Here is a 23,337-nt window from a genome sequence, read left to right as displayed (position 1 = left end):
CCGTGTCTTTTTGTGCGCAGTACCCCCTTTTATTTACCATTGTTATATTTGCCTGTCGTCATCATTTTCCGCTGTTATAATCAATAATAACTCCTTCGGAGCCGCAAGAATGTTCATCATTCACTTTCCGTGCTCATTGGCCCATCTGAATGTTGTTTGGTAAGCACATACGCCCAAAGCGAATGGCTTAATTTCGTTTGGCTTGTCACTATGCCATATTAAACCCCCCGAGCGCCATGAAAGTACAGCATACGAGAAAACAATGCATCAAAACAACGCACAAAAAACAGCAGAGCGACAAAACAACAGGGAAAAAACGGCACAGTGACAAAACAACACATCGAAAAAAACAGCACGACGACAAAAGAGCGCAGAGAAATACAGCACAGCGAGAAAACAGCGCAGCGGAGTATAGGGAAGCGCTGGTGGAGGGTTGAACTATCATAGGCATAACCGCTAATGGTAAACCACAACACATACTGCAGTGGCTTTTGTAGTTAGCGAGGGCTCATTTCTCTGATTCACTAAGGAACAGAGTAGGGTAATATTTGCGATGTCAAATTTCAAGTTTTTTCTGGCGTGTAATGGATTGACTAACACTGAAGAAGTTATCTTGGAAGAACTGATTAATCAGGTTGGCCATTATTGTGCTGATTTCTGGCAAATACTCCCGACTAATGGGTCTCCGTGTACCAAAAGTTTTTATTCTACAAAACTCTTGCTGTCGGAAGTTGAATCTTCAGTAGTCTTGTTTGGAATAAGCTACAGGGTCTTCATACACTGAAAATATCCACTACGCGCTGCTTACACTTAACGGTGACAAGATTTCCTGAGCAGGCATTTTCAGGTTGTTTGGTATTTAACCTTGACGCTGCTTAGTGGTGGTCTGAGTCAAAGAATTTACTTTACTTAGCGAAATGGGCTATACAGCTTACCTGAAAATTTATGCGTCAGTGTGCATTTCTTCAGTGTGATTTTGTATTAAGCTGTTTCTTTTTCACTTCGAAGCGAATTATCTGAAAACATCGATTTTTGCAACATTTGACCAATGCTACTCTTTTCTCTTCCCAAACGGCGAAAATAGGCGACTTCAAAGCTCCAAACCTGTCTGTATTCCCCTCGAAAGTGGACTTGCCCTTCTCAAACGACCCCTGCCATGTGATGGCAAGGAGGGGTGGTGACGTCATTCGTTAGCCGCGTTTCTGCCACGGCTTTCTGATGACGATGGAGTTTTCGCTCAGCGAGCGAAATAATACTGTCGCTTATTAAATGTCGACATACACACAGTTTGCATCGGCGTCATAACAGCCGCTCTTTTTGGGCTAAGAAAGCGCTGCGAAAGCCTTGCTGTTTTCCTAATCCACTCATCGCCAACCGGTTATTTTTTATGGCATGGCAGCAAGGTCTAGGTAGGTAACGGGAGACGGTCCTTTGCCCCGGAGCTGTTGGGTGCTGGATGTTCATTGTTCGAACTAGTGGTACGGAGGGAGGGGTGAATGGTAACGTATCAGGGAAATTGAGTGGGTGCAGGGTCGCTAGTGTACAAGACTTCACTCCAAAAGACATGCGGATAAATGCCTGTTTCATGCATATTCTATCATTGGGAGCATAAAGGCAGCGACGCGTAGCGCAGCGTCTCTAATCAGGAGAAGACAGGCTGCCGGGGAGCGCTCGTCCCAAACAAAGCTGGTTCAGAAGCGACAATGGAAGATTCTCTCCATCGCCTGTGCACACATGCGCATTAGAAAATTGCTGTTTCCACCAAGTGGAGCTGGAAGAGGAGAGGTGCCCTTGGGCAGAAGGCAGCGTGAAATAGGCGAATTGATGCCGTGAGAATACACCGGCGACCAGCTATTTCTGTTTTCCTAATGTATATGACGCACTCCCAGTGCTATCGAAACCAGCGTGCTGTTAGTTTTTAACGCCTGCGCGTAGACGGCTCATTCAAATGCTGTTGACAATGACCTTACAGGTTCTGGAATCGCGAGACGCGGCTCTATGTGGGTGCGATTTTGATGCTTGCGAATTTCAGAACTTTTGCGTCACGACTGTAAGAAGCAGAAAAAAATGATAATACGTCAATCTGACCTTCAACCAGAGACATATTAAGCTTCCCGTTGCCTTGGAGCACTCTGCCATCACAAGTCGTCATCGCCGCGAATGTCAGCTACGGCTGCTGAAGAGTGAGCGAGAGCTATGACACGTCAAGGAGTGAAATAAAGCGAGAGACACGATGCATACTGATTAGCAGTTGAAAAAGCAACCGGCTGAATGCGTTGGCACGTAATGCATCAGGAGCAACTAAGTAAACCGAACATAGCTAGGAAATAATACAAGATAAACTACACGGGGCGTCTGACCGCAGAGCGTATGCCCGGGCGGATTTTCTCTCACTTGCCCGGACTCTGCAGAAAAAAACTGGATAATTTTAGCCAAGCAAGTGAGGACTGCATGACCATTTTTTCTGCAATATGCACCGTTCAAACAACGATGCCCATCAGTCAATTAGCCTGCCCTATTTCGTAATGAATCAGCGAAATGAGCGCTCGCTAACATCAAAGCTCGCTGCCGTACGTGTTCTCATTTTTCTTTTGTGGTTATGCCTACTGTCACGTAGTGGTGACTGCCGTCCGGCGAACAGGAAAACAGCGAGAATGGCTTCCAAACGAAACTCTTTATTTGGGCTGACTTGCGCCCGTAAAGAACTGGATCACTAGCAACAAGCGTGCTCGGCGGTAGTCGAACAAAATGCCCGCCGCTGTCGTCCGTGGTCTTCTTAAAGCTGATAGCGAACTTTCGAGATACAGCTTGGAAAGTTACTAGAACATTCTGGCGCAAAGTAGAATCGGCTCCTCCTGGATGCGATCAATCGAGATAAATCTAGGCGCTTCTTGCGTCAGAAACGAAGCGATAGAGTGGCGTGTCGGCAGCCTTGAAGCATGATCAATCAAACACTACAAACAAACGCTACAAAGATTTGCGGCACTATGATAGTTCACCCCTCCAGCAGCGCTGCACCGTAATCTGCCGTCCTGCTTTGTCGTCGCATTGTTTTTTCTCTTCTTTGCGCTCTTCAGTCGTCATGCTGTTTTTTTCCTGCGCTTTTCTCTCGTCGTGCTTTTTTTTTTCCTTTTGAGTTTTGTCGCTCTGCTTTTTTTGTGCACTGTTATAACGCCTTCTGTTTTGTTACGTGCTGTTCTTTCTTGTGCCCTAACCTACAGTAGTCACACGCGTAGTGTGGTCCTTGATGATGACATCGCGATCATTTCAAGCTTCCATACTTCCAGCTTCTGTACGCTCCGAACTGCGAAGCTAATCAAACTAGTATATTTCGTTTCTCGCAGCTCTTCATTAAACACGTTTCAACACAATGGTGCAATTCGCTCAACATCGATTTCTATAGAAGTATATCAGTGGCTTGTTTGTCATCTTCATTGTTCTCACCTTTAGACAGCATGCACCGGGGTCTCATAACTTGATTGGTTCCTGGAGCACCTGTGGCCAGACCAAATCTTGGTACCTCCTTTTCGTAAAACTAAAAACCTTACCAACCGCCCAGTGGTCGCTAATCGCACCTTGCGCTGTATCTCTGATGGTGGATAATTTACATCAGAATGGCTGTGAGTGCATCACAACCGTATTCGTCCCTGTTCCCGATAGACGCTACACGCCAGAAAATTTAAATATTTGAGAAATAATGTTTCGAGTGTTTTCCCCATGCTTCCAAGATCTTAAAAATCTTGTTGCTTTTCTCGTTGTATTCCGGCCTTCAAAACTGTAGGAATTTTTGCATCCCCAGTGTGGGGAAGTAAGATTGCTGCTACTGCTGAGGTTGACGAAACACCAGAGCTTGGCATGTTTGTAGCCGGTCTGAGAATGCTTCACCCCTTCTCCTTGCAGGTGGCTTGCTGGAACAAAGAGTGTGGCTGCGAGACGGTGAGGGCCGCTTCGGAGATGTCCTTCCATTTCCAGCGCGAATGTGGACATCACTCTGTTTCCTGCCTGAAGTGCTCAGTTCAAGTTCTTTGCAGTGATATGTGCTCGCACTTGAGGTCAGAGTGCTGTTCAGAAGACAAGTCTCCTAAGTCCGCATACGAAGTTCAAGGGACAAGCAAGGACGACAGATCCTTCTTTACATCTTTCGGTGCAGCATTCGAAAAGCAGGCGGCTGAAATCCGTGCATCTCTTGAGAAAATCGCTGTTGGAAATGCCATGCACGATGATAGGCTGAACGATCTCTCTCAAGGGTTGAACACATTAAAAGAAACGATGATAGACCAACTGGGCGCTGAAAGGCTGCACTTGGAGGATAGTTTGACTGAGGACATGTGCGACTTGACCGTACTTAGCGAGGAAGTCAGAAAGTGCGTGATCACACAGAACTCTGCAATTAGCAGTCTCTCCGAAACCATAGGCGGACTGGAAAATAAGCTCAAGGATGAAATTAGCACCGCTATAAGTGGAATTAAAGAGCATGTGACGCAGAATGCAAGTAACATGAAAGCTGAATTGAAGGAGAATGCTCAGAGGCCACTGGAGATCACAGAGGTTATGCGACATGGTCAACTGCAGGCGACGGAGTGCAATTTTTCGGTACCAGTTGTCAGAAGACTCGAGAAAGAAGCGCTAAAGAAAGGCCATGCTCGCTGTGAATACAAGGTGGTGTACCTGCGAGGTTATTGCGTGTTACCTGCAGTCTGGCTAGTAAGGGAAAAAGGATCTGTGAAAGTTCATGCTGGCATGACGCTGTACAAGGGTGACATGGACGATATTGTTCAATGGCCGTTGAAGAACAAAGTGCGGCTAAGCGTCAGACACCGAAGAAACTGCTCGGAACAGCAGTTTGATGTGACGGCTCGCTATTTAGGAGAAGAATTTCATAGACCAGCACAGTCGCACAACAATGAGTTCTATTTTGGTAGTAAGTCTCAGTGATCTTTTCAGATTCGGTTACATGGAAAATGACAACTTGTTCGTTAACTGGGAGCTATTGCCGTTACCTGCACTGCAATCAGAGATGAAATAATGACATTATGGTACAGGAGTGCGGTAAGGCAAGCATTGTTCCAGTCGCCTTGTGCTTTTTACCCCAACAGGTCGTGCAGGCGCCCCTTCTGCAATCATATGTGTTTCTACGTCCTTTTCATTTTCTTGTTCAACGAATAAAACAACGATGTTTTCTGCTCTTTTTGTTGGTGTTTGCGTAACAACAGAGTTTGTACTGAAAAACCTGTGGCTTTTCGCGCTGAGTCCGGGCAGGCGGATTCGATACTAGCCACATAGCAGCGCCCGTTCTCAAGGTCAGATAGAAAATCACCTGTTTACTGAAATCTTGGTGCGCGTACAGTATAAAATACCTGCACAGATTTATTCCTAATCTGTTGGTGGAGCATGCCGGTAACTTTAATCTTCTTGGCGGATCCATTGAACAAGTCAGCAATGTAAAACTACGAATGGAAAATGTCTTTGTAATAAAATCTAGTCTAATTTATTTTCATTGCGAACATTCCGCTACGCCCAGTATTAAAGAGTATAGTGAAAATAAATATCTCGAATGTAATAAATGCGTTTTAGATCCATTTTTTATGATTAACCTAGATAGTTCATGTATCCACTTGCTGGAAATATGAAATTTCTGAATCGGCACATTGTGAACTGTTGGTGTTGCGTTCAATCTGTGTGAATAAAACTTGTGACAGCTTTACTGAGTAATATCAGCCGTATTTTTGGTTTGAATGGGAAGCTCCTAGACCGGATAAACAAATATCCGACTATGGCGCTGATGAACGGGGCAGAACGATTGGTAAGTACTTCTCTCAATGAAATCTCGCTTTCCCGTAATAGTCGGCAGCTGCAAACCCTTGTGTCAAGGACATGAAGGCTGCTTACCCGCCTAGCAGTGGCTATATAGAGCGTGGCGTCAACTCAGATGTATAAGTTTCATCAAGGCTACTCTTGAGAGCAGTCTGTCGGCGTTAAATAAAATATTGCTGATATATATTACATATACAAGCAACCGGTTTCTGTCGATAGCAGTGGTAGCGATGACAGCGCCAATATCAGAATGATGGAAGTGTGCTTTCCAAAATATTATAACGCATGATGACCAACCAGTGAAGAAACCTCAACCTTGAAAGAAAAAGTGAGTAGTTGACAGGGAGATCTTAGGGCGCCGGAAGCTTCTTTAGCAAAAATTACCCGTTGTATTGCGCTCCGTCCTGTTCATAAAATGTAGTGTATTCACTGTAGGTGACGAATCCTAACTAGATGAAAGGCTGCGAGGTTTCAGCACAGCTCGGCGCATCACTTGAAAGTGGTCTGATTTCACCAATTTATGCCGTAATTTTTTGTCAGAACCAGAAGTTATTCAATCGCCATGGCAGTGATGGAGAGAGATAGACAAGAATATGCCATTAGTGTTATGCTAGTGTCGGGTAATATAGAGTTCCTTTAACACTGCAAATTGAGGCAGACGTTCGCTTTGCTTGAACGGAATCGCATATTGTGAGTATGAGGATGTGAAAACGTTCATGAGAAGTTGCAGGCTGCGTTGTCATTCTTGCACCAACAAGTATTACCGTCGGCTTGGTCATCGAGCCAAATCATGGGTCACCTTTCTCTTATCAGGGAGACGGAGGGAAGAACTAAAATGCTGGTGGTACACTGATGACGAGATCCGTTTGTGTGCACCGGGCGCACCGTCAGCCTTCGCGTTTTAGTGGTTGTTTTTTTGACTGGCTTAGCTTAGTGTAGCTTTTCTTGGCGATCAAGCGGATCGATGCCAAGCAAAGGCAAGCCAAACGAAAAGCGAAGGGAAGAGAGAAAGAATTGAGATCAAAAAACAACAAAGCAGAATATGAGAAAGTACACGAAGAAGGAATAAGACAGCAAAAATGGGATGGAAGAAGGTGGAGAGACGCCATTGTAGAGTGCGAAGTAAAAACAAAAGCTTATAGCGCAAATTCATTAATATCATCATCATAAGGCGAATCCCATATCTTTCCTATTAACCCTGTCCTGTGCGGTCACCCTTTCCCCGTAAGCTTCTTAATCTCATCCGCCCACCTTACTCTCGGCTACCCCTTGGAAGAAGGTGGAGAGACGCCATTGTAGAGTGCGAAGTAAAAACAAAAGCTTATAGCGCAAATTCATTAATATCATCATCATAAGGCGAATCCCATATCTTTCCTATTAACCCTGTCCTGTGCGGTCACCCTTTCCCCGTAAGCTTCTTAATCTCATCCGCCCACCTTACTCTCGGCTACCCCTTGCTACGCTTTCCTTCTCTTAGAATCCATTCCGTTACTCTTAAAGGACCTCAGAAAAGGGTGTTTCAGCTCGGCTTTGAAGTGCTTGCGTAGAGTATAGGGCACCGAGCGTCCATGCCGCGTGCGAGACCTCAAAAGCCAGCGAGAAATTTGCAATACATTTTTAAAAACTCCCGTTTTCACATCTCGCGGCGACGCGCGGTGCCGAGCTTTCGCGTGTCTGGTGCCGAGATACTGCCGAGCTTTCGAGTGTGTGAGCTGTCGCGCGGCCACTCCGTGCGCGCCGGAGTCGCCGGAGGTATGGGAGGGGCCAAGTGGGTGGGGCCGGCGGAAGAGCACCGGCGTTTTGACGTGCGAAAGTTGGCCACAGGAGAGGGACCAGCGGGAAGACATGGAAGTTCAAATTTTGGCCGCATATAAATCGTCTTTCACAAAACGCACTTAAAAAATTCTTAGTGCGGGGTATTTCTGAAGAAGTGCCAGTAAAGTTTCACAGGTTCTCTATCTTCTTTCCTTGCACCAGGGGTGCCCCGCCAGAGACGGTTGGTTTAACTCGAAGACTGAAGGTTGATCTTCGCACTAGGGGTGCCCCGTCAGAGTCGGTCTCTCGATGAGTAGAGATGCAGGGATAAAGTGAATACTTATGTACAGTTTATGTGCAGCAATTTACAATAGATACAAGTTCAGGCACTAGAGACATTAAACTGCACAAATATACAAAACAACAAAAAGGTGGAACTGGCTAACACTAGGGAAGGCCCCTACTCGGCGTTGCCGAAGATGCGTAGCATCTGACCATAGCGCAGAACCCCGCTTCCAACTCCGGGGCCCGGTTTTATAGCCTTAAAGGCCCGGCCCACATTTGGTAGCACCCAATCATTCTACATTCTTCATATCATTGGCTAATCGAGAGCATGGTCAGCCCTCCAACTACCGTAGGGCAAAACGCCCTTTCCATTGCACAATAAAAGTGAAAAACAAAGACAAATACACTTTCGCGCCAGCACGTGCGCGAAACGGTACCGCGGGGCGGGGGACACCCGTAGTTCCCGGCGCGTTCGCGAGCGGCCGCGTTCCAAGGAAGGAGACGCTTCGCTTTGAGCGCTCCCAGCCGCGCTCCGATGGCCCCGCGTACACTAACGATCCCTTACACGCCCTTCCCAAGATTCTATAAAGGGCTCAAATGGCACTTTTAGAATTACAAACAAAAGGGATCGGTGTCTGACACGAAACTACCCTTCGGGTGACATAACATAAACAAAACGTACACATTCAAATGCGCGTTTCACACCTGTAAATCCAGGGCATTCACCGAAGTCCAAGCTGTCGCGCTGCGACCAGTTGCACCAACAAAACCAAAAACAAAAAAATGCACACGGGCACCAACACAACATTACGCAAAATGCACACTTAAATACACACAGTGGCATGCCTGCCGTGCGCCGTAACACAGCGTCCAAGTTGGTGCGTTGCACCCAGTTCACCACCTCCAAGTAGACACCCTCGTCCTGCTCGCGACTGAGCACACATAGACACAGACACTCGCGACTGGAGCGTTCACAGCACTCGCCCAATGCCCACGTGAGCCTCCTTAGTCACACCGAGCGTCCCTGTGTCCATTCGAGCCACCACGTGTTGTCAGTAACACAATTAACGCCTAAACGGTAACTCACTCATTAGGCTGGCGCCACAACGGGGCGTGAACTGAAAAGACGGTGCCCTCCAGGATCAAAAACGTCCTGGTCATCGATAGGTGAAAATCTCTGACCATGCGACGCACTTGAGAGCACTCTCTCTCCGGCGCACCAGTACGACACGCGTGGTGCGTAAAGAGCATAGCCCCTGGCCCGTCCAAATATAGCAGTACAGTCAGTCTTGCTACACTTGATATGCCTACCTCTAGCACGGAACATACTGTTCCTCGCGTCGACTTTCAGCGTGAAAGCCACGCACCTGCCTCCTGCCACTCCACCTCGCCCGGGGCCATCTGCACCTTTACTGCACGAGCAAACTTTGAAACCGCCGCTCCGTGCTTGATCAGCGCCCGCTGGCCCCGTGGCATAGTCTGACTCCGAGGCACCATGAGCTCCCTGACAGTCACTTGACCCGGGCTTGCCTTGCGGCAAGTCGCCACTCATTTCCGGGTCCTCAACTGACCTGGTCGGGCACACACCGGGTGCGTTCAACAACTGCGCGGCGTTCTGCCCGGTCGGCCCAACAGGCCCACCTCCGCTCTTTGCCTCGGATGAAGGGCTCTTGCCACCAAAAACGCTACGGGGCACTTCATGCTCCATACCCGACACAGTGTGCGGTTGCGGCAACGCCAGATTTTCACTGGCTGTTACTAGCTCCGCGTCAGAGGTCACAATCTTAGTCATAGAGCCTACAGGAATTCCACCGCTGTCCTGTTTGTTATCGGACACCTTGGTCACGATTGGCCCTAGATCACTAGAATTGGGCTGCTCCTGTTCTTTGCTAGCCGCCCGCGGTGGCGGAAAAGCTGTGGTATTTCCGCGTCCTTCAGGAATCCTGTTTTCACTTCCTGAACCTTTCGCGGCGTTTCCTAAGAAAGATGCGTTCCCGCATACCGGCTGATTGCTTTCAGCGTCCTCACTGCTTTTTCCCTGACCTGTGCATGACAAGCATAATCCTTTGTCTTCCAGCACAGGCTGCCTCACCTCTCGGGACTCGGAGCAGTTCTCCCTGGCTGATTCACTGGCTCTCCTAGACTCCTTGAGCTCAGCGAGCTCCAGCGCTAGCTGCTGGCGCTTTGCTTCTAATACCTCCAAGACGCACTTAACATCCTGAGGGTTTTCCTCGCACAGCGGCGCCTTTCCTACATTCACTTTCGCAAGTTCAGCCTGAAAGTACGCTAAGCGCGCCTTCGCTAATTCCACTTGGTACTTCACATTGAGTGAGGGCCGGCATGCATAACCCTCCATACCGCCGTCTGTACCCCTCAACTGTCCTACCGGATCGAACACATGCACAGAGACGCTAACAATGCGACGAAGGAAACTCACAGTTCCGATGCGTTGATCCGCATTGCCAGCTCCTTGGCGTCGCAGTCCACCGCCACTTTCACCGGACGCTGCTATGAACTGCCGTACGCCGCTGATCCTGTGCCCACTGTCGTCACTTGCTGCGACCCGCCGGTGACCGTCGAGTTCTCGACGCGCTGCTTCCTTGATCGGACGCAGTCTCGCGTCGCTCGACTACTGCCGTGGCCCTTGCGTCCTTGCCGCTGTCTCTCCGCAGGTCCTTTCTCGAACGCTGCTCTTGCCTGACCGTCGCCTTTCTCCCTGCGTTCAATCTTCTTCCTGCGCCGTCTTCTGATGGCCGCAGGATCCTGTCGACTGCGCCAGTAAAGTTTCACAGGTTCTCTATCTTCTTTCCTTGCACCAGGGGTGCCCCGCCAGAGACGGTTGGTTTAACTCGAAGACTGAAGGTTGATCTTCGCACTAGGGGTGCCCCGTCAGAGACGGTCTCTCGATGAGTAGAGATGCAGGGATAAAGTGAATACTTATGTACAGTTTATGTACAGCAATTTACAATAGATACAAGCTCAGGCACTAGAGACATTAAACTGCACAAATATACAAAACAACAAAAAGTTGGAACTGGCTAACACTAGGGAAGGCCCCTACTCGGCGTTGCCGAAGATGCGTAGCATCTGACCATAGCGCAGAACCCCGCTTCCAACTCCGGGGCCCGGTTTTATAGCCTTAAAGGCCCGGCCCACATTTGGTAGCACCCAATCATTCTACATTCTTCATATCATTGGCTAATCGAGAGCATGGTCAGCCCTCCAACTACCGTAGGGCAAAACGCCCTTTCCATTGCACAATAAAAGTGAAAAACAAAGACAAATACACTTTCGCGCCAGCACGTGCGCGAAACGGTACCGCGGGGCGGGGGACACCCGTAGTTCCCGGCGCGTTCGCGAGCGGCCGCGTTCCAAGGAAGGAGACGCTTCGCTTTGAGCGCTCCCAGCCGCGCTCCGATGGCCCCGCGTACACTAACGATCCCTTACAGTGCCCTTCAACATCTCCAATATGCAACAACTTTATTGGGAGCCACTTTCTGAGGCCCCTTAAGGACCATTGGGTATCTTGCCTCCACATTACAGGGCCTGCCCACGGCCGTCTCTTCCTCTTGATTTCTCGCCAACCCGCGTTTGTTGCCTGACACGCATTGCCCTTTTCCTAGCTCTTAACTTTACACCTATATTTTTTCTTTCTATATCTCGTGGCGCGGTGCTGAACTGAAGTGGAACCGTTTTCATTATCCTACGCTCTACGAAACAACCGGCTCAGTTGGGGAGCAAAGAAAACTTTAGTCCTCAAAGCCCCCTGTTAATCCCTACATTTGCACACGGCACTACTCTTGCCACAAATGCGCGCCGTGCGCGAACTCAACGGACTGACTGCCGAGAATAGACTAACGGGGGATGAACCGCAGCGTAGCAGCACTCGAAAATCGTGCGAGAAGACCTCGACTGCAATTGTACTCAATTTTTGAAGCGCAGGATGTCGTCCAAGGCCACTTAGAGCACGGCCGCTGTCCGTGACGAAGCGGATAGACTCTTTTGCGCAAGAAAAAAGCGGCGGTTGAATTTCTTTGGAGGAGAAATTCGAGGCCCGTGTACTGTGCGATGTCAGTGCACGTTAAAGAACCCCAGGTGGTCGAAATTTCCGGAGCCCTCCACTACGGCGTCTCTCATAGCCTGAGTCGCTCTGGGAAGCTAAACCCCATAAAGCAACCATAAACCAACCAGCAAGAAAAAATCTCCGTGGTACCGAATCGGCCAGCAGCCGTGCAACTGCGTAAACAGTACTACGAGCTACAATACGTGTCGAATGTTAGTTGTAAAGGTTGGGTTTAGTAAGCTATACGTAGTTTCATTTCATTGCCGTTTGTTTACTAACTTATGCGATGCTGTGTAGGTATTGGGGACTCTTATCGAAACGATGAGCGGTAAGCAGTCAGTTCCCTAGCCGCTCCGTCAATAACGAAAAACGAAGTGAACCACGGCCTCCTATATTTGATTTCAAGAGGATGTAATGTGCAGCTGCCCGTTCCAGAGATATTGCCGCCTTATCCGCAAAACAAAAAAGGAAACAAATGTTGCGGTCGTGAAGTATCGGTCGCAATGTATACACAGTGCAGCATTTCTTTTTTGGCCAGGAACACAATTTAGAGCGCTGTGCGTGCGCATTAAGGCTTAGCGCAGCTTGCTGCCAAAGCATATGGCAGCATAATCACCATACGTTGCTCTAAACAGCAATGCGTTTGACAAAAATGCGAGCGGTAAACCCAGGCAATCTAGGTGCTTTGCATATGAGGCCTTTATTTTCTCCTCTATTTCGTCTGGTGTGGTACCTAGTCATATCCTCGCTCGGTTCCCAGTGCAGAAGTTGTGGGTTCGAATCATGGTGTTTCGTGTGTGTTTGTTTCTACTACCTTTACTGTTGTTATGTGTGTTAAGTGCGGTCGGAAACTATCCCACTCGCAATTACGCTGGAAATCGCGTTCGGTTGCAGTTTTTCTTCAAATGACTGCTGCAGGAGACTAACTGTTGCACCCCTTTCAAAGGGCTCTAACAGTTAGTCCTGAAAAAGACAAATGCCAATGGCACGTCAGTTAGGCCCAAAAAACCTAATCGGTCGCCCTCTTTTAGTCCCTTTTTCCTCAGAGTGTATATTTCGTCCTGATATGTGATTACCGCGAAGGCAAACCCGTTGTATGCTTTTCTTTTGACCGATATTGATAAACTGCTATTCATGACATGACAGAGCTGCCAAATGCGCTCCACTCTATTCTTATTCTTCCAGTTATTTCGCTCTCGTGAATTACCTAGGGTCGGCTGGCTTGTGATAGTGAAGAAATCGAGACATATTAGGCATGATTTATTACAGTTGTTGCTCTAATATTGCATCGCAGCGGCAGTCTAGTGGTGAGAGTATCGCTTCCTATTCAGGGGATGCTGGAAGGTGCCGGCTTGAAGGTGCTGCGCTCACATGTCGTAGATTAATTTTCAGTTTGACAGATGTGTGCCTGAAGGTACGGTTTTAGTTGAGTACTGGGCTAGTACATAGGAGGAGAATTTTTAATGGCGAGTGCCGGTGGACGGATTTTCGCTAATGGCGCGCTGCCGTGGATTGGCGCTGCTTCGTGACATTAAAACGATGACTGTCGGAGGTCATCTTTATCATCGTCGTCAATCTTTAGAGGTCATCTCCTCCACTACCGGCCCAATAATCACTAAGAAATGGAGAGACATTAGAGATGGTAAATTTGCGTGGAATATCTGACAACTACGTGGGCGTTGTTTTGTAGGCTTCGGAATATTTGCCTCGTAATCGAGAGACGCTGGGAGGTGGGGTAGGTGCTGAATGCCTGAATGCTGGTTGCTGCTTCAGTGTGTGCAGCCAGTGTGTGGCTACGCAGTGGCAAGCACACCGCCCGAAGTGTGCAATGTGGCGGGCTGTGAGGCCGCCATCGCAGCCATGCTTGCGAGAAACCACCTAATACTAGCCAATACTGTAAAAAAAAATACGGGCTGAAGAAGGCTGCGCCTTTGTTACGTGACTGCTGCCAAGACAAGAAGAGACAAAGAATGAAGCTTAAAGACGAATAAATTGAGATGAAACGAGGCCAGACCCAAGCAATCTCGATTTATGCTGTTCAATAAATATTTGTAACCCGTACGCACACAGACAGAAAGAAGAGAAAAAGCGGAGAAAAAGAATCGACGCCGTCGCCGGCAGAGAAGTTTGGCCGAATTTTCTAGCCTTGTGAATGCTGCGCAGCTCTTCTACTTTTACCGCAATTATGACTGACTCAGTATCTATATTTTCGCATCTAACCTCGTCTGCAGAATCACAGGGACTACACTAACTGACGTTTTTGGTGCGACCAGGCTTGTGTCTATTATTGTTAACAAATTAACTTTTGGTGCCTAGGCAGAGAAAAATGCATTCAAATGAGGTAGCAGATACTTTTGGGAAGACATCTTCTGAAGACCAATTCATTACTCTGCTCCAGCCCGGCTCATGTAATACAGGGGCCACACTTGTCAGTTCTATGCTTTTGAAAGAATTTGCAGCCTGAGCGCTTTCTTGCTCTGCCGGCCACTGGCATCTTATGTTGCCGTGGGGAGTAAAGAATGGGAGTTTTGTAAGCTTGAGGTTTCACGCACTCATCTGTGTTGTCGTACACCTCACTTAAGCTACTTATACGGATCTGGTCCGGTAGTCTCCCATTTGTGCCTGTTCTGTGGTGAACCCAAAAGGATAGATCACTTTTTGCCGTTCTGCCCCTGCTGGTCCTCTTTTCGGAGGCGCCTGCTTAACCACATGAGCAGCTGGGTTTGAGTTTGCCTATAGGGGTTGGTATGTAGTGTACTGTATACATTACTTCGTTTTAATAGGCTGTGTTTTAATGAACAATTCCCACTCGCTGCTATTAAGTTTAAAGAGTACTGCTACCGTTCTTTTATCTTTTTTGGCTAGTCCTGTACCAAATACCAGGCCTGGCTACTGAGGTATACAGTCCAACATGACTTCCAAGCCTACCCGCGCCTCTGCTTCAATTGATACACGGCTAGCAGCACAGCACCTCAAAATCATGCTGAACGCCACGAAATTTTGCGTTACCACGATTACTGGCAAGAAAAACAACATTATTAATGTATAAGAAGCGGTTGGGTCTTCAAATAACTAAAATTTGTTGGACCACAGAGCGAAGGGTAACCGCATTTTTGAAATTGTAAAAATTGATATCGTTATTACTTACGGTGGGCAACAGGCTTCTTAATAATGAGTGCAGCAGTAATGGTAAAAACATCAAATTTTGGATATTAGTTAACCAGGCTGCTACTTAGCACATATTGGCTGTATTCTGATAGAATACAACTCTGACAATGCTGTGCTGAAAAAATTGCTGTTCTAACTCAAAAAGCCTATTTAAAAAAATGTGTAAAATCGTACGTGAAACACCCTGCCTACAAGACGCGCACTTGTGAAGTCAATCGAAATCTCTTGGCTAGATCTGATTTGAGCATGTTTTTTACGAAGCTAGCCCCTTTGCTTCTTTGCTTCTCCTGTATTTGGCTAGGTCCTAGTAAATGTCTTATTTTATCTTTTTTTTTCATGTGCTCAACAAGGGGATCTTAATTATTCAAGATTTTAAAATCGGTGCTCTTATGCATCGCTATGATATTTTCCCATTTTATTTTCTTGGTACGCTGGGCTTCTTATACAAAATATACGTCGCAGAAACGCAACATCAAATCTATTGAATTAATTTAGTGCCATAAGCGTTGCAGTGCTCAGAAAATAGGGTTGAATAGTACGTGTACCGATTAAGAATTTTGCGCAGGTTTCACGTAACACTATCCAAGGCGTTAAAAAATTTAGCACGCCGCAGATACGTGAAAAAAAAAACTTATTGTGCGCCTCCGTGTGGCCCTCTAAAGATTTTTTTTGCTACGCCGAAATACTTCATTAGGTGTTATTCTTCAGAAATTTCTAATAACCATGTTAGAGGCAAGAACGTTTTGTAAGTTGTAGAAAGGCATAGTAGATGTTTCATGAAATGTTCGGCACTTACGGCCCTTTTCGATGGCTTTAAATAGAAAGCCCGTGAAATATCAAAAACAAAACAACGTGACTAGCTACACCGCGCTTCCCCACAAGATGCTTCGAACCGCGTTTTGAAATAACAAAGCATACGCACTGACCGTGCCCAAGTGAACGGTCGCCATTCACTGGGACGGCTGCTCAGTGATAGAAAGATATACGAAGCGTACATTGATATCAGTGACATGACCACTTAATCTTTCTTTTTCTGCTCTTCAGTGCGATGACTGAGTGCAAACTTCGTCTTAATGTCCTGTCGGTTGCATCAGAATCATTACTGCAAATCACTCCGCATGCCTTTCGTATGCCGGGCGACTTTGGTCCAGAGAGAGAGAGAAAGGAATTTTAATGAGGAAAAGGTGGAGAGGTTGGCAGGTGGTAACATGGCCCTGGCCTGCTACTCCACACAGGGGAAAGGGAAGAGGAGGAAAAGGAAAGTGCGAATTAAGGTTGATGACGGCATAATACAATGAGTTTCATGGTTGATGTCTACACACACACACACACACACACAAAACACTGTCTGGCACTCGCATCGCGGTTAGTAGATGCACATAAAACTCATAAAACTAGTGTCTGCGACCCAAACACCGACACATGTCATTAACTATGTAGGTTGTGCACAGGCGGTTACAGACGAGTATCCAGGCCTGTTTCAATTAAAAAGTTGAGCACGGCCTCTATCACACGCCACCAATGAGAACGTCTCGTCCTGGCACCCAGTAGAGTTTCCTCAGAGAGAGGGAGAGAGTCCAGTTGTTTCACGGTCGCCTCCAATGTTCTTCTTTCAGCAGTATAGTTCGGGCACTCGCAAAGAAGGTGTCCAATAGTCTCTGGAGTGTGGCACTGTACGCAATTTGGGTTACTTTCGATGCCGATCTTGTGAAGATAGTGTTTGGTGTAGGCAACGCCAAGCCGTAACCGGTGGAGTAAAGTCCCATAACGTCGCACCACCATAGATGGCAAATGTAATCGTGAGCCAGCGTCAAGCTTACAGACGCGGTCCTGTTGATGACTCGAATCATGCCAGTGCGACTGCATTGCGGCTTGCATTAAATGCGCCAACAAGGCTCCAATGTCTGATCTAGAAAAGGCTATCTCAATGAAAGCACCATCACTATGTGCCACATTCATTATTACAGCGCAAAGACAGCACAGAACAAGAAGGGGACACTAGCGCTGTTGTGTCCCCTTCTTGTTCTGTGCCGTCTTTGCGCTGTAATAATGAATGTAGGTAACCAACTCGCCCAAAATGTTGTACTATGTGCCATCCGAGCCTCGGCGTCAGCACGCTCGTTTCCTGCTTTGCCGCAATGGCTCGGTATCCATTGAAACTTTATGATATGGCTGCGGTGGAAAGCTTCGGCTAACAAAAGCACAATCTGTTGAACCAGCTGCTCGCATGCCCTTGGTTTTGCATAAGTTTGTACGACCTGCAATGCCGATCTCCAGTCGCAGAATATAGTCCATTGCTGCCCTGGCTGGTGACCAGTATATAAAGGACGGCTTCTCGAATGGCTGCCAATTCGGTTGCCGTAGAGGACGTTTTGTGCATGAGCCCGAAACGGTGACATGAGGCAATTCCTGGCACTATCACCGCTGCAGCTGAAGAGGTGGTCGTCACGGATCCGTCCGCGAAAACATGCTGGTTATCAGTATACATAGATGTAATGTATGACAGCGCCAGCTGTTTCAGACCGTCTGCTGGGATGTGCGTCTTCTTTGTTATCCCTGGGATTGTTGTACGTACAGATGGTTTTGGTACTGCCCAAAGTGCCACATCCGCAATCTGGTGTGGCGCGTAGTTCGAAGCCACCGCATTGCGCTGCATCCCGAGGGCTCTGGAAAAGGCTGCATCTGGAAGCACAGCACTAATGTTGGTCAGGGAGTGATGACAATGCCTGGTCAGATGCCGCAAATGCACAAGAAGTGGCTCCTGTTGAAAATAAATTCGTGCTGCCATGATTCTCCAAATAGCGCGGTATTTGCTTCTGGGAACGTCGAGAGGCCCGGAGATCCGAGACTTCCTTTGTCCTCCGGTATTTTCTTTCCGCGCGCCGACGAATCGCCAGAAGCTGCGCGTAGATCACATCCACTGGGGCTGTGGAATTGGGCGCTGAGATGTGCGTGTATCTTGCATGGCCGAAATAATACGCTGTTCCACATCTGTTGGATCAGCGAGCTTCACACAGGCTTTTTCTAGAATAATGCGGAAAAGCACTCCAGTCAGTGCAGCGTATTTTGGCATTTGGAAGACGCTGAAACCACCGTAGCTGCACATACGTTGGTATGTGGTCACTTTCATAAGTTTCAATATCAACACACCACGTTACGAACGATGAGAGGCACCTGGATACAAATGCCAGGTCCAGGCAGCTGCTGTAGGTAGTCCCGCACAGAAATGTCGGCGTGCCATCATTGAGCAAAACAAGACCTGCATTGTTCATGAACGTGGCGATATCCCGTCCTCGAACGTTCGTAACGGCGCTTCCCCAGCCGCGGTGATGCACATTGAAATCTTCTACTATTATATGGGGCACCGAAACGCTGTCGAGTACCGATTGTAGTCGCAGGGCATCAAATCGAGCCCTTGGTGGTATGTAGCCACCTATAATAGAGATTGTGCGCCCATTCAAAGTCACAGTGATTGCTACATACTCGTTGCTACTGACCCCAGGAATTTGATGCCGAACGTAAGTTAGGTCACGACGGACGCGTAGTAGTACCTTACTCAAATGCCCACCCGCTTCAGAGAGGAAACTCTCATAACCGGACAGCCGAAAAGGAGATGTGATAGTAGGCTCACATATTACAAGCACTGGAAATCGGTACTTGGAAATCCTCTGCCTGAAATCTGCTAGGCGGCCTCGCAGACCTCGAGCATTCCATTGTAATACTGCCGATCGACAAATTATCTCCTGTAGTGAGGGTGCTGACGACGGTAGAGTCATAATTTTTTACTGCTGTTAAAGGGTTTCAAGCACCGGTTCAATAGCGTCTAAAATTTGGACAGCAGGCTTAGCAATTGGCGTGTCCACTCCAGCAATCATCAGCCGTAAGGTGCCTATCCGCTGTTTCAGCATCGCCCTGATTTGATCATCTTTTGCAGACACATCCGGCGGACGCACAGGCGGACGTGTCACAGAGCTTACAGTACGCGATGGTAGAGGCGGCCACTCTGCGGAGTACTCGTGGCTGGTTGACAGTCGTGGCTCTTGCGGAGCTGGAGGCGGTGGCTTCTGCGCGGCAGAGCGGCAGAGCGGTCTCGGTCCTCCTGATATATTGACACTTCATTTACTGAGTGCAATTTCTTCTGCCGGCTTCGTGTCCTCCACCTGGAGCGACGTACCGCGATTGCTGCTTCATGGTGAGTAGAATGGTCTCTCACCATTTTCTTCAAGATCTTCATCTCTGTTTTTACCTTCGGACATTCCCTAGATGTTGCCTCATGACGACCTTTGCAGCTGGCACAAACTGGAGGCTAAATCGTACATGTAGGTCCCTCGTGCACGCCACCACAACGCGGGCATGCTTTCGTGCTCGTACAAGCAGCACTTACATGTCCAATCTTCTGGCATTTTCAGCACTGCACCGGTCGGGGCACATAAGGACGCACTGGGTGCCTCACAAAACCCACTTTCACATGAGATGGTAAAGTAGTACCCTCAAACACTAGTTTGACACACCGTGATTGGCCGAAACGATGGATGTCAGTTATGCGAACAGAACTTGATAGCAATTGAACCAAGTCCATATCATTGATCTCTATGTCCACGTCAGAAATCACACCAGCAGTAGTGTTAAGTCCATGAGCGAAGAACGAGCGGACTCATATGTCGCCAACGACAGACCCGGTATTCAACTTCTCGAGGGTAGCCCGGTTAGAGACATCAACAGAGAGGATATTCCTTCTTGCATTAATACGCACTTCTTTGACTTGGCCCGGAACCAGTCGTTCAAGAAGAACAGTCCAAGTATGCCTGTTGATGGAGCTGAGATTCTCTAAATCCTCCACAGGCATGTATGAAATTCTGTAAGTGAGAGATTGCTCACTTACATTGGCCTCGATAGCTGTTTTCTTGCTCACTCTGGGTTGGTTAGGCATCGTCGTGGTCACACTGGACTTGTTAGCCCGCTTCGAACGCGCACTGGGCCCACAATCAGTCGGGGTTTTGGAAAGCTTCCTCTTCAGGCGCCGACTCACAATCTCGGTGTAGCCACCGTCGAACTCCATGTCATCCGATTCGGAGAAACTAGATGACCCCGGGAGCTCTGAGGGGAGATCCATACTGCATCCAGGTTGATCTGTGCGGTTCACACTGCTAACCACAGAAGACAGCAGAGGCGGCGGGTCATTCGCCATTGCCTGTGACGACGAGGTTGCCTTGAAGGCCACAGAAGCACAAATTATTTCGAAAAAGCAGGAGCTCGATCAAGAGAAGCTGCCGTTCGCAGCGCTCTTTGCGACGGTCGGCGAGTATATTTCTTTCGTTTTAAATGCAACTGGCAGCCCTGTAACACGGTAGCGAAAAAGAGCTACTACATGTTCTTTCTTGGTGTTTCACCCGCATTTTAAATGGGACAAAAAAAGGATCACATAAAAGGTATCACCTTTGACAAAAATAACCGAAAAAACGTTATTTGACTGTTAGCCGCTGAACAAACCACTTATGGCTGCTTTTGAGCGCTAAACCTGTGTAAAGTCATAACTATTTTTCTAGAATTTCGCCGTCTTTTTGCCAGTTGGAGTATCTTTCTCCTCTCTCCCTCCTTTCTTCGTTCACTCACGGAGTGGTTGAGGTTATATGGTCACTGGCCCTTTCCTTTCTTAAAAAAAAAAATATTTTCACGTTTCTTAACCTCCATTACAACAGACGAAGACCGTACAGCCTAAAATATGTAAGAAATTCTGGATATTTCTTCCCATTTAACTATTTTTGCTGAAACATCAAAAGCACTTTGCTAAGCGGTTACGACTGCAAAAATATGTCTCGCTTTCACCGATCTGCAGTGTACCGTAGTTTTAAGTGTTAGCCTAAGGTGAGTGAAATATGCTGTATAATAGTCCGAATGACTGAAGACTTTCAAAGGCACCTAATTTATGAGTGGAAAATTAGAAATCTCTTCTCGATTCTAATCGACCTTAACTTGCACAGATGAGACGGACAGAACACTTCCAACTTGAACATATCTAGGGGAAACCTCATGGTGGGCTGATTATCAAAAAGGGAGTAATTGGTGAGAAAGCAATAACAAAAAGTTACTCATAGTGTAACGTACTTGTTGACGAAGGGGGCTTCAATAACAAGTGCGAAGACAGACAAGGCCACGCAAGCTGGGGCAGCAAAGGCGACAGATTCCACACGTCTTCTTCTTCGCCCTACTTCGTCATCGTCAGCTATGCGCCACCTGGCAATACTAGGTGCCATTATTCCGCCCTTATGAAAAACAAGAGAGCTGTCGACATAAAAAAAATAAACAAAAAACGAGCAAAGTTCCGCAACTGAAGCGTTCCAAGACATCAACACATCTGCGTCGCCGAGTATAGTACGCCTCAAGCCGCACTACGTGCACAATGTCTAGACTGTAGGCGTCGGGGTTGCGCAACACCGTCCGGAACCACTTCATAGTTAACGTCACTCTCACGCCGGACCACTCTGTAAGGGCCAAAACAGCGACAGAGCAGTTTTCGCGACGGACAAGAGTCCATACCCAGACTTGGTCACCGGGTTTGTAGTCAACCTGTCGGTGGCGAAGGTTGTAACGGCGCGCATCGGTGCTCTGCTGTTGACCGATGTGCACGCGGGCCAGCTGACGGGCTTCTTCAGCACGTTGGGCAAGTTGTTGAGCGTCTGGGTCGAGTTGGTCATCCTCTGGGCATGGCAGCATGGCATCAAGCATGTTCTGGACTTCACGTCCGTACACAAGACGGAACGGCGTAGAGCGCGTGGTTTCCCGCAGGTCGGTGTTGTAGGCAAAGGTGACATACGGCAAGACCTCATCCCAAGTTTTGTGTTGGACATCTACGTACATGGACAACTTGTCCGCAAGGGTCCTGCCCAATCGTTCGGTCAAGCCACTGCTCTGCGGATGGTAGGCTGTGGTCTTGCGGTGCGTTGTGCAGCTCAGCCGAAAGATGTGGTCGATTTGCTGCGCTGTAAACAACGCCCCTTGGTCTGTAATCACGTGCGAAGGGGCGCCATGTCGCAAGACGATGTTGTGCATGAAAAACTCAGCGACTACAGAAGCTGTGCCACGAAGGATCGCTTTGGTCTCGGCGTAGCGAGTCAAATAGTCGGTAGAAACTATGATCCACTTATTGCCGCACTGCGACAAAGGGAAAGGGCCGAGGAGGTCCATGCCGATTTGGTCGAACGGAGCGCGAGGGGCAGTAACGGGCTTGAGAAAACCCGCCGGCTTAAGTGGTGGCGTTTTCCGGCGCTGGCATACTTGGCAGCTTTTAACGTAGCGTTTGACATCAGCAGAAGGTCCAGGCCAGTAGTACAGGTTCCGCACTCTGATGAGCGTACGTGAAAAGCCCAAGTGGCCGGACGTGGGCTCGTCGTGGCAAGTGAAAAGAACGTCAGCTCGGAGGTCGGCTGGAATGACGAGAAGGTAAGGTCTATCGTTGCCTCTCGAGTTCTTCTTGCACAAGAGACCTTGCCGCAAACACAAGGAGAAGAGACGTCGAGAGAAGTGGCGAGGTATAGCCGTATCCCTACCTTCAAGGGCGTCAATGAGAGGGCGAAGGTCCGAGTCCGCCCTCTGCCGAGTCAGTAGGTCGGAGGCGGTGAGAGTACCAAGGAAGCCGCTGTCGTCATCGGGCGCTGCGTCGCCAGGATCTACTGGTGCACGCAACAGTGTGTCGGCGTCTTCGTGTCTGCGGCCGGACTTGTAGACAATAGTAATGTCAAATTCCTGGAGCCGTAAGCTCCAGCGTCCCAGGCGTCCAGATGGGTCTCGCAAATTTGCCAGCAAGCATAGACAGTAATGATCGGTTACGACTTTGAATGGGGGGCCGTATAGATAAGGGCGAAACTTCATGGTGGCCCACACGACCGCAAGACATTCTTTTTCAGACGTGGAGTAATTGCTCTCGGCGCGGCAGAGAGTACGGCTAGCATAGGCGATAACCCTCTCAAGGCCCTCTTGGTGTTGAACAATGACTGCGCCAAGACCGATGTTACTGGCGTCGGTGTGGACCTCGGTATCGGCATCTTTGCCGAAGTGCGCAAGAACGGGAGGTGTTTGAAGGCGCTGGCCGTGCGCAGAGAAAGCGTTCTGTTGCTCAGTGGTCCAGACAAAGAAGGTGGTATTCCTGGTGAGGGGCGTCAACAGCTCAGCAATCGTGGAAAAGTCCGCAATAAAGCGCCGATAATACGCACAGAGACCCAGGAAGCGCTGGACAGCTTTCTTGTCGGTTGGAA

Source organism: Amblyomma mixtum, chromosome 9, assembly GCF_055824585.1.
Source record: "Amblyomma mixtum isolate Tamu chromosome 9, ASM5582458v1, whole genome shotgun sequence".
Taxonomy (NCBI): domain Eukaryota; kingdom Metazoa; phylum Arthropoda; class Arachnida; order Ixodida; family Ixodidae; genus Amblyomma; species Amblyomma mixtum.
Note: the sequence above shows the minus strand (reverse complement) of the source record.